Genomic DNA, 12,119 nt, shown 5'->3' on the forward strand with positions numbered 1-12,119 from the left:
AGCTTCAAGGAATCCTTTAGCATGTTGCGGCTCGGGCCGGCGGCGGCGATCCTCACTCAAGCCTCAGTTATGATGTCGGCTCGAGCCACAAACAGCAATGCAGCAGCGTGGACGATGTTTCACGCTGCGGGGGCAATGCGGTCACGGGGCTCCTCGTAAACAGTCCCACCGACCACACTGCAGTCTCAGGCATGTAAAAGCACACGCACTAAGCGTCACTGAGACACAGTCGGAAACGTTGATATTCTTGAGTTTCCACAACAGGGAGCTAGCTCTCCTCGGGCCCTTGGAGACAAGTTACTTCAGGACACAGCACACAGCAAAGTCCTCTCAAGCAGGGGGACACAGCACACAGCAACGTCCCTTGTCCTGTCCTCAGTCAAATCAGCAAACTGCAGGTCAACCCCAGAACACACAGCAAGGGCAGTCCTTTCCTTCAGTCTCTTCAGCTGTTCTCCTTTGGCAGAGGTTCCTCTTGATCACAAAGTAGTTTTAATCCTTTTTCAGTCTGGATTGCAGTCTTGAGTTCAGGGGTTTCAGCTATTACATTTATACCCCTAAATGCCTTTGAAGTCTTTGTGTTCAGGGGGCTCTGAGCCCGGTCCAAACCAGTTCTGGGTGTCTTCCTGCCACTGCACACCTCCTTCCTTTGACAGTGGGTGTCTGGTCCCAGACACTCTGCAGGAGGTGGAGCCATTCCTTCGTGGCAGCAGCACAGGCCTCTTCGCATCAAAGGGGCTACTCCTCCCCCTACCCCAAATGCAGGCCAGCCTGTGTTGTCTCACCTACTCTTCTCTGGTGTCAGGACACTCCCCAGACCCTGTCACATCCAAACCCAGACAGTTAATACACAACCAGGCAGAGACACACAGGATGGTTAGGACAAGAAACCAGCCACTTTTAAAAGTGTGGTTTCTGAACACACAATTTAAAAGCCATCGTCATAGAAAGATGTGTTATCATATTCTGAATTCAGGCACACTAAACCTCACCTCTCCATCATATGCCTATGGGAAGATAACCTGGAAACATGTGACACAGCATTCCCCATTCTGTCCCATGGGCAAGATGGCCTTGCAACAGTGAAAAACGAATTTGGCAGTTTTTCACTGTCAGGACATGGTACACACCTCAGTAGTACATGTCCTACCTTTCACATACACTGCACCCTGCCCAGGGGGGTACCTTGGGCCTACTATAGGGGTATCTGATGTGCATTAAAAGGGAAGGGTAAGGCCTGGCAAGTGGGTGCACTTGTCAGGACAACAAGGCAGTTAACAAACTGCGTGTAGGCACTGCAGTGGCAGGCCTGAGTTCTCTTGTTAGGGCTAGTTGTGTGGGTGGCACAATTAGTGCTGCAGGCCCACAAGTAGCATTTGTATTTCCAGCCCTGGCACACATAGTGCACTTTACTAGGGACTTTACTAGTAAGATAAACATACCAATTATGGACAACCAATTACCATAACACTTTATACAGGGAGCACTTGCACTTTGACACTGAGCAGCAGTGGCAAAGTGCCCAAAGTATCTAAGTCAGCAACACAATGTCAGAAAAACGGTCTAGGAGGAAGGCAAAAAGTTTAAGGAACTTTAGCCAAAAAAGGGCCAAGTCCAACATTGCCCCTCGCCTATACCCTTCGTCACTATCTTCAAAACAGGTTGCCAGTTGTAGTGTGTTAGCTATGGGTGCCAGGTCTTCGTGATGCTGTGACTCATGCCATGTTTGACTGTGATGTGCTCCAGTGCATCTTCACACTGTGGGTTCTGTATTGGGCCAGTTTCCTCTCGGAGTGGAGAGGTGGTGGTTTTATTGATGTCCATCTCTTCAATAAATAGCCGTCTTCTAGTGGAGCGCTTCACCTCTTCTCATAGGCCATGTCAAACACTCCTGCTTTCTGAAGTTACAAGAGTCGAAGGTGTGTGGCCTCTGGCCTCAAGTTAGGGTTGGGTGCATTCGATGTATGGCTTCAATACTTTGGGAGACCTGTCTCTGAGCCTCAGTCTTTTGAACCCTCATTGATATATGGAAATAAATGTTGCTGATCAAGAAGATCTGGTCAGTTTTTGTGATTATCACTGGCTCTTCCTCAGTATAGCATGTTTATGGTGCACAGGATCTTGAATTCAATTTTTTACTCCACGAGAGACAGTGGAGGGATTTCGATGCAGGTTTCACATCGGCCAATACATTTCATGAACTCCTGTGTAAAGAAGGAGCCAGTAATCCAGATCTGTCAATACCAGGGATCAGATTAGCTCCACTCAGTACTGGGTTTGATGAGGTTGGAGGATTTCTGAAGCAGGTGAAACAAAAATTGAAGCTATGACCATGGGGTTTACAGACAACCAAGATGCTTCCGAGGTTGTTACTGACTGCGGTGTGATTGAGGGTGATTGCTAGCATTAAGGCTCAGTCGTTAGGGCATCAGATTTTGCTCCATTTAACAGAGGAACATCTTTTTCATCTGCTTGCTGATGACTCCAAGGTATTTAATGATTTTAGTCTGGTATCATGTGCATGGCTTTCTTGTCTCCATCCTGGTTGGTGAGGAATTCTTCTGATGCCTGCTAAAGTGGGTTCTGTCCGACTCTGTGGTCTAAAGCCCGACTGCTGATTGAGTAGGAGTACATTTTGTACTTCCTGGTTCAGCTATTGCCTTGTCTTTTCTCCTTTCAGTTCTAGTATCCAGAGCCACCGAGTCCCAGTCCTTCTATTCTGAACTAATGTTGTTCTTGAAGCTGGAGGACCTGTTAACTCTCACGTAGAAAGAGAAATATGCCACTCAGGGTTGTTTTTGTGCAGGAATGAATCCCTTCCTGGACAAACACAATCCTGCATGCAACGCAGGCGCCCTTGCACCATGGTGCAAGGGTGCCTGCGTTGGCCCTAGGCTGCCCATTGTGTACCAGAGCAGGGGGAAAGCTCAGGGATGTGGCATATGCCTTAAATTTGGGGCATCCATCCCTTTCCCAGTGACGCAGCGCAGCAAGGTGACTTGCTGCACTGCACTGCGCCATTTTTTCATACATCTGCCCCACAGTACTCTGGAAGGCATTACACTAGTCCAGGTGGGAGAACACATAGGTGCCTACTATTGCAGCAGGGGGTGTATCTACAGCCCTATTTTGCCATCACTACACAGGCTGTGTAATCCCTATCTGTAGTGAGGCTTTTCTCTCTCAGCTGTGTATTCTCTAACCAAGTTTAGTTATTATAAGGTGACATTTTTAATCCTGGTCCTTCCAGACTACTGGCATGCACTGTCTGCCCTTCATTCCCAACGTCCATTTTCAACTCTGCTTTGAGGGGTGCAATCCTGCTTTGCTTTGCACGTTGTACCCGTAAATTGCACTGCTCATCCTGCTTACGCTGCTCACTCACCCTGCTGTGCACTATTGGAGCCTGCTGGACACGCACTAGCGCTCCTGGGTTCTCACTCACCGTGATGTGTACTGGCTGAGCCCACTGGATGCTCGCTAGCCCTGCTTTGTGCTTACTCATCCTGCTCACTCGCACTGCTGTGCACTATTGGAGCCTGCTGCATGCTTGCTAGCCCTGCTATGTGCTCCCTCACTCTGCTGTGCATTGACTAAGCCTGCTGAACGCTCACTAGCCCTGCTGTATGCTTGCTCACTCTGCTGTACATTGACTGAGCCTGCTGGCCCCTCACAACCCTTGCTGTATGCTTAATCACCCTGTTGTGCATTGACTGAGCCTGCTGGCCCCTCACTACCCTTGCTGTATGCGCAATCACCCTGTTGTGCATTGACTGAGCCTGCTGGCCCCTCACTACCCCTGCTGTATGCTTAATCACCCTGTTGTGCATTGACTGAGCCTGCTGGGCGCACACTAGCCCCGCTGTATGCTTAATCACCCTGCTGTACATTGACTGAGCCTGCTGGCCCCTGACTACCCCTGCTGTATGCTTAATCACCCTGTTGTGCATTGATTGAGCCTGCTGGACGCTCACTAGCCCTGCTGTATGCTCACTAGCCCTGCTGTGCATTGACTAAGCCTGTTGGATGCTCGCCAGCCCTGCTGTATGGTCCCTCACCCTGCTGTGCATTGACTTGGCCTGCTAGAAGCTCACTAGCCCTGCTGTTCATTGACTACGCCGATATATGCTCACTGGCGCTGCTGTATGCTCGCTCACCCTGCTGTGTGCATAGACTAGGCCTGCTGGTTGATGGCTAGCCTGCTGTATGCTCACTCACTCTGCTGTGCCCTGACTATACCTGCTGATTTTTGACTAACCATGTTGTGTGCTCACCAAGCCTGCAGTGCATTGCACTGCTTTACCTTGCTGTGCACCGACTCTACTATGTGCTTACTGATCCTGTTGTGCACTGCCTAACCATGGTGTGCATGTTCCCTCACTAACCCTGCACTGATTCCATTTTCTGTGGACCGCCCAAACCTGCTGTGCACTGTTTAACATGTTTAACACTACTGTGCACATTCTTACTCTGCTGTGTATTGACACTAGCTAATCTGTACTATGCAGTTGCTAACCCCACTGTGCACTGGCTAGTCTTACTGTGCTCTGTCTATCCCTGCTATGGACTACTGCCCACTAATTGTGCAGTGCACTACCACTATCACTCCCTAACTGTGCTGTACGTTTTCACTAGCTAACCCTTTGTGGAGTGACTAACCTTGCTGTACAATGGCTAGTGTTACCAATCACTGGCTAGTTTTACTATGCACTGACTAGCCCTGTTGTGGACTTCCACCTACTAATTATGCAGTGCACTCCCACTCACTTCCCCTGTAATCCACATCCTAACCACAGGGTCGTCGCTTCTATTGGTGCAGCAGGTGCAGTGGTACCAGGGACCAGGGGCCAGAAGGGTCCAATCAACCCTGATTATTACTGTATTTTAAAATTCACTCAGCAGCTAGGAGGTCAATTTCCTTCATGGCCCCAGGGCCCATAACACACTGGCTTTGGTACTGTCTAACCCTACTGTGCACTGACTAGTCCCTGGTGCACTGCCTCACATTATATGCACCTGTGAATACAGTTCCCTTGTACTGTATTTACAGACAACCACTGCCTGAGCCTACCTCGCACCCGTGCACATTTCATCGGTGAAGATCAAATATCCTTTTTCTGGAACACGCTTTTATTAGGAACCAAAGATGTTACTAAAATAAATGACAATAATCACACACATGATCAACTCGGTAGAGGTGTATGGATTTCAGGAAATTGTTTTCTCAGAGCTGTGCTTAATTCGACCCGGTAGTTTCCGGTGCTCAACACCAGCACTTAATTGTCAACACCAGCACTTGTGACAGTCTGCCACAAGGTGGCGGTGTCTGCAAATTTGGAGATGACCACAACAACAGTTAATTATTAATTCCATATACATTAAAAATGACTATTACCTTCTGCCCATGCCATTCTTATAGTTTTGGGGGCTGGAATTGCACCCTGCACGATTTGCACTAGATATGGAGGATCTTCTGGGTTATTACACGCCCGGAGCTGGGGTGCAATAAGTCACTTTTCACTGCCATATTGCTGATGACTCTGTAATGGAAGTCTGAAACATCAAAATCTGCAACGGTACAAATAGGTCTGTGATTGCTTCATTCCCTTGAGTAGCAGGAGTTAGTTGATGGAAAGAAGATCCAGTGTGAACTTCTACAGGTCATCATTCAGCATGAGACATATTCACATACACACTTCTAATTGGCCTCAAAACTTTGATTCTAAATAGAGTGCAAATTGTGCACCCAAAGGAGGTTGAGCTGCCAGGTAAAAGCTGGCATCTTTGAGGACAACAGGTCAAAACTGAGGTTTGAGCTCCTCGGAACGAGGGGGAAAAAAACACATTTAGCGATTTAGCCCTCATTCCGAGATGCACAAGTTGGAAAGGTGCAGTATTTGCACAACTACTAATTAGCACAGGATCACACACTGCGAGAATACAACTGCCACATAAGAGGAGCTCCTGAGTTGGAATGAGGGTCTTAGTAAAGTAGATTCTTCTCTTCGCTACTGTGCAGCAGGCAGAAGCTTCCATTCACTATGTAATGTGCACAGAGTGACCACCTCATTCGATGTCATTATGGATCCGTGGCCTCATTTATGGCATTTTGGCACCGGGCAGCACAGCCAGGCACCTTGTTGCGCTGCCCTATGCCAAAGTGAAAGGGCAATGTTGTGCATTCCTGCCCTTTCTACATGCACTGGCACTGTTTTGGCAGCCTAGCGCCAACATGGGTGCCCTTGCACCCTGGTGCCTCTATTACTGGCAGGACTGTTTTTGTGCAGGAAAGGGCATCTTCCTGCACAAAAACAATCCTACAAGGCGTTTTCCTCTTTCTATGTGTGCCACGGAATGGAAAGAGGTGAAATTAACATATTTCTCCTCGTTATGCCTCATTTCGGGAGGCATACAGATTTGACACTTCCTCAGGTTTTCATCACTTTGTAAATCTGGGGCAGTGTCAAATTCCATAAGTGCTGCATGGGAAAACCCACTGTAACCCCCATGGAATGCCTCCTGGGTGCAGAATAAGGTGACGCAACTCTTTGCACTGCGTCGCTTTACTCATCATTTATGAGGCCACACAGGGTGGCTTTGACTGACTTTATAAATCTTTATGAGAGCCCTTCATCACGCATGTATCACTTTACGTGGGGCAAAAGTGACACAGGGCTCTCATAAATAATCCCCTCTGTTTCTCGTTTTGGACTTTGGTATGAATAGGTAGTGCATTGTGGGCGTTGTAGTCTTTTTTTTGCTTCCATTGACCCAATTAGACTAACACACCTGAAAACACTGGTTTGTAAAATAAAAGCTCATAGCTATAAACAGTGACCGTAATGACCTAGAGGGAGGTGTTAATGACCAGCATTTATCCGTTTCACTGGCCAAGAGTGGACGGCCTTATTTTGAGTGGTGAATTATGAAAGTCCCGGTGGATCTTCCTGCCATCTGCTGGGCAATGCGGTCATCCCATGTGATTCTTCTGCCTGCTTTAAGAGGGCGCTAGAGAGGCCTGTCTGGTTAAAGCGGCATCACAGAGTGCAGCCAATTTTAGTCTGCAGTCCCGGCTCAAGGAAACACTCTTCCACACTGGACATATTTTTAAAGACATTTAAATGGCAGGAAAGAGGGAAGCTCTGATCAAGGTGGGAGGAATGACAGATCACAGGTATCGTTTAGATATTTAACGACTGGCAGATGGGAAGCCATAGGATGGATGAAAAAGAGTGCAGTCAAAGTAGCTGCGGCAGCAGGAGATCTAAACACAAAGACGAAATGCAGCATATAAGTCTTAAAATCAGTGGCCATTCAAATAATGCTCTGGGCTCACAGAGCAATTTAGTAGTTTCTCAGAGGAATCCATACCACAGCGCCCGGCCCGAGGCCAAACCTGTCCCTGCAGGACCTCTGTGGTGAAAGGAAAGGATGTTAGAAACTTCTAAGTGTCTTTGCATGATCTGCAATTGGCTTCAGGTTGGGTTTATAAAGAGGCACAAAGAGCGGCACTTTGGGCTTCCCACACCAAGGGGGTATCATTTCAGCCATCTTGGTAGAGTCCCAGGAGGGCAAGTCCTTCAGGCTTCTTGCTGGCAGCGCAAGCTAGATCTCAGAGCCTACAGAGAATTATTTCAGGAACACAGCTTCACCTCTGGGTGGATTTCTTGAAATGAAGGTGAGGCATATCTGTATTGCTCCATATGTCTCCCTCTGCCCAGTGCAACGCCCAATGATCGTTGTGGGAGTAGGGCTGTCAGGCTCACCTCAGGAAGCGTACGCGTCTGTGTGAATTGTTCTGATTATGACATTGGGTCAATTGTCACCCAGAGCCAAGGCAGGCTGGGCGTCCTGGCTTCTTAAAATACCATGATCTTATTGAGTGAGGCCTATCCTGGATTTAGGTCTTATCCCGGACCAGGGTATTGGGTACAAGTGCTAGGCTCCTGGGGAGCGACATTGGTGGACGACTGGATCCATGTCTCCTGGATAGTGACCCGAGCAGCCGTAGAGCTTGCAGAAGGGGAACTGGGTCTCCTCTCTCAGAAGATAGCTTCCACTTCACTCCTGTGCAGACCCCAAAGGTCAGTGTGTAGTGTACACATACCTAAATATTGAAAGGTGGTATGCTACGTGACATCAAGGAAAAGCATCAAAAATACAGAAATTGAATTCACCACGCATCTCTGATCAGGAAAGTCTCAATTATGGTCTAATTCTAAAAAATTACTTTACAGTTCAGAGTTGTTTACACGCACAAGGTGGGAGAGCAGTATTTTCCTTTCAATAAATGTTTTTAGGTACAGGAACAGTGCTAGATCACATGGAGGCTCGTTCTATTCTCAGTCTCAGCACCACAACCGTTAACAAAGCTTGACAACCAATGCCCTTGTACAGCCACACAGCTGGACTCAGAAGAGCCTGTAAGCAGCACAGATTTAGTCGGATCCTTGGTTTTGTTTGCTTCGAGAAGCCATCTCCTCTCCTTGGTTTGTGAAATTTGTAACCATTTTCAAAATGCTATTTGCTTTGTATTTTATTGTAATCCACCATGTATATAGTGCCTTCATACCCATGGTGTGGCCCAAAGCACTATCATGCAATTTTGCGGCGATTATTGCATTATTATGCATTTGGTGCATTTAGCACATAATCCATCACCTGCTGCATAATCTGCAGATTTTAACAAAAAAAATATTGTTTCTAGCTAAAACGGATCAAAAGTTACAAAAAATATGGCGGCTCTCGTTCCTGTGCACTAGAATGCTTTTCGCAAAGTTTTAAGTTGCTTGTTGCTGTATTTGGGTGTTAACTTGTTACTAATAAGGTGAACTGTATTCCCATACACTATTATCAGGTGTAAAAATAACAAAATAGTGAAGTAATACTATCACAAAATGTGCTACATTAAGGCGCATAATTTTCCTTTTCTTCTCGCATAATTTGTTCAACCTTGCCGCATAAATTGGTTCTCTTCTGCTGCATAATTCATATTGCCTTGATTATAGGTATGGTTTAAAACAAATGTTACTGGTATCTTTGGTTGGGACAGAGTATGTGTATAGTGTGACCTATGATGAAAGCTTTAGTTTCTGTCAGTGCTTTATTTGCAAAAAAGTGAGAGCAGGGGCCATTAAAATGTTCTTAGAAATCTATCACTGGTTGCTTTGAAATGCTGGGATTAGCAAATTCCAAAGAATCCTACCCTCATTCCAGCCCATGCCCTTTCCCTCAAACATCCGGTCTCTTTATCTCACTCCTTCAGGTTTCTTTTCATCCTTGCTTGCCTCTTTCTAATATTTTCTCTTTCTGGTTTCTTCTCTTGTTTCTGCCTTTTTGTCTCTTGCTTTGGGTCAAAGTCTGATGATGAAAATTAAATTGTGGTCACCAAAAATGAGTGCCGGTGGGCCCCGCCTGCAACCGCTGGCATAAACTGATCACATGGGAGGACTCTAGGAGCACGCCATTTTATCTCCGTTGACTTGGCCATGCATTCAAAGAGGTTGGTGACGTTCAGGGTCGGCATTTGGTATGGACAAGCTAGGCCCGGGGCACCTACAGTTAGAAGTGAGAGCTGCCAGAACTGGGGAACCAGGTTCGAGTCTCGGCGTCGGCTCAACATCCTGTGATTCTGGGCAAATCACTAAGGGGCATATTATCAAGCACGGCGTAAACATCATTGCCACTTTAGTGGCAGAAAACTGCCGCTAAAGCGGCGATAATGAGCTTGATAATATGCCGCAGAGAATTCCAATAGAAGCCCATGTTGACACCAGAACATGGGCTTCTATGGGAATTCTCTGCGGCATATTATCAAGCCCATTATCGCCGCTTTAGCGGCAGTTTTCTGCCGCTAAAGCAGCGATGATTTTTACGCCCTTTCTTGATAATATGCCCCTCAATCTCCCCGTGCCTACCAAAAATAAATGTGTCTTTATGTAATGTAACTGGTGCTCATGTAAAGTGCTCCAATACCTTCGGGTTAAGTTTGCGCTAGACAAAAAAAATGCAAAAAAAAAATGCTCACCTCCCAAACTGCCTAGAATAAAGCTTTCATTCCAGGCCGCAGTTCAGTTCATTACATCTGGTGTGTAGGCTGTATTCTTTTGTTTTCCTCCCTCTAAATACCTTTCTCCCACACCCGCTTCTTTCTTCCTCGACATGGATTCTCACTTCTAGTTTAGCAGGTGAATAGGTGTTTAAAGTAAGTGGCAAATGTGTGTTAACAGGCTGTTTACTGGTCTGAGGTATTCAACCATGGCCATGTGAGAACTAAGGACCCCCCCAACCAGGATCCAGGGGCGCCTAGCAACGGTGAAAATCAGTGAGGAGCAGCGCCCCGTAAAACTCACTGATATGTTGCCTTTCTCCTTTTCCCCCTCCCGATGATGACGACGAGCAGGAAGGAAGGTGGTTCACTTCCTGCATACGAATCCAACCAATCTTGGAGCTGCTAAAAGCAGCTCCAGGATTGGTTGGAGCAGGCAAACCCAGTGCTCCTTTAGAGGCTAGGGGCCTGTGCCTGCTATCTATGAGCTGTTTTACAGCACTGGGATTGTAGGTTTTGATGTGCGCATGACAGATTGGCTGGCTGTAGGCAGCCGGCCAATCTGTCATGCGCACTGAGCAGTCCCCCTGCAACAGGCAGGAATCTGTCAGACCTGCCCCCGCTTGTGCTAGTGCGGCCAGCCACACACAAAAGAATAAAATGGTAATAACCATTTTATTATTCTGTGGGAACCTGCCGCGCACAGGGACATTTTAAGAATTTGGGGGGCCGTGGGCCAAACGTATTGTTGGGGGGAGGGGGGGTGGGGGGGGGCCTGTCAGAACATCTTTGAATTTCTGATCCACTTTCAGCTCTTTTATGCCCTCTTGGGCAGGTCACTGACAGTGCACAGGCACACTTCTTCAAATTCTAAATGTGTTTTCAGCACCACAACAGTTAATGGCGCCAAACAAGTAACATTTTAAAACTTTGCGCCAGGCTGGCCTCGCGGGCGCGTGAAGCCGCACACATTGCATCGGAGTCCTTGTTTGCTCCGGGTAACTGCCTTTGCTCAAAGGTTCCTTCAATCTGTCAACATTTCTAAAATGCCATTTTCTGTTGCTAATGGCATAGCAATCAGACCGTGACATTTCACCGCAGGACAGGAACGGTGCTCGCCCCGCTGTGCCCGGGACAGTAAAAGCCACTGGCGGGGACCCTGGCTGCTGAGACAGCGGTCTGCTGACTCCATCCTGGCGGGGGGGGAGGAGGGGGCAGAAAATGGCGGGAGCGCCTCGGGTGGAACAGGGGCCAACACATGACGCGCCCAGCGTCTCACAAGTCACAAATGCGATCTCACGAGAACGGCAGATGTCAAACTGGTCCGTTACACGAAGGGGGAAGGAATCTATGTTGGGATTGAGGCCATACACATCGTGTTACAAAATGTAAAGTCAAATACGTCTTCTACAATACATTTAAAGCACAAGGTACATTAAAAAGCCAAACATCGAGTTGAATAATAGAGTCCGAAAACAGCTATATTTAAAAAGAGAATGTGAAAAAAACTTAAGTATGACAAAAAAATTTACTTTCCTAAACTGTGGTCGTCAGCTTTTTACTCCATGTATTGTTATTTACCTTATTTTAATAATGTCATCTTTTTCTAAAAAAGGTATTTAACAGCTCCAAAAATGCAGAGCTGCAACTGAGCCTTAAAACTTCATCTACAACAGACTAAAACCACCACCATCGTTTAACAGGGTAACCTCCCAGGCTGTGCCCCCTTTCTCGCCTCAGCTACATTTGAAACTTTTCTTAAACAGGGGACCCTCTGTGTTACCATCCTTGCTCGGCACAACGTCTTTAGCAGCTCCAAAATTACAACTCAATCTGTGCCTTAAAACAGCACCTACAACAGGCAAACAGGAACCCCCCAGGACCCTTACTCCCCAAGCTCCTCCCCATCTGCATTTCACATGGATCACAAACAAGAGAAGTTCCGGGTTAACACCCGAGGCCGGAATCCTCAACTTTAAAGCTACTCTGCCTGGCATCAGCTTGCCATGCTGCACATGGTGAACGCGTATCTCCCTGAAGCATCACTCAGAGTGGCCGTACCAGCCCGCTC

At 47.3% G+C, this 12,119-nt stretch overlaps 1 protein-coding gene across 1 annotated transcript in view; it reads right to left on the reverse strand.

The window, feature by feature from the left end:
- GFRA4 (GDNF family receptor alpha 4) overlaps positions 1–12,119 on the reverse strand; it is a 722,713-nt gene that overhangs the window by 339,991 nt on the left and 370,603 nt on the right. The gene's annotated exons all lie outside the window — the stretch shown is intronic.

The sequence above is a fragment of the Triturus cristatus genome, chromosome 2_2, assembly GCF_964204655.1.
Source record: "Triturus cristatus chromosome 2_2, aTriCri1.1, whole genome shotgun sequence".
In the NCBI taxonomy this organism is placed as follows: domain Eukaryota; kingdom Metazoa; phylum Chordata; class Amphibia; order Caudata; family Salamandridae; genus Triturus; species Triturus cristatus.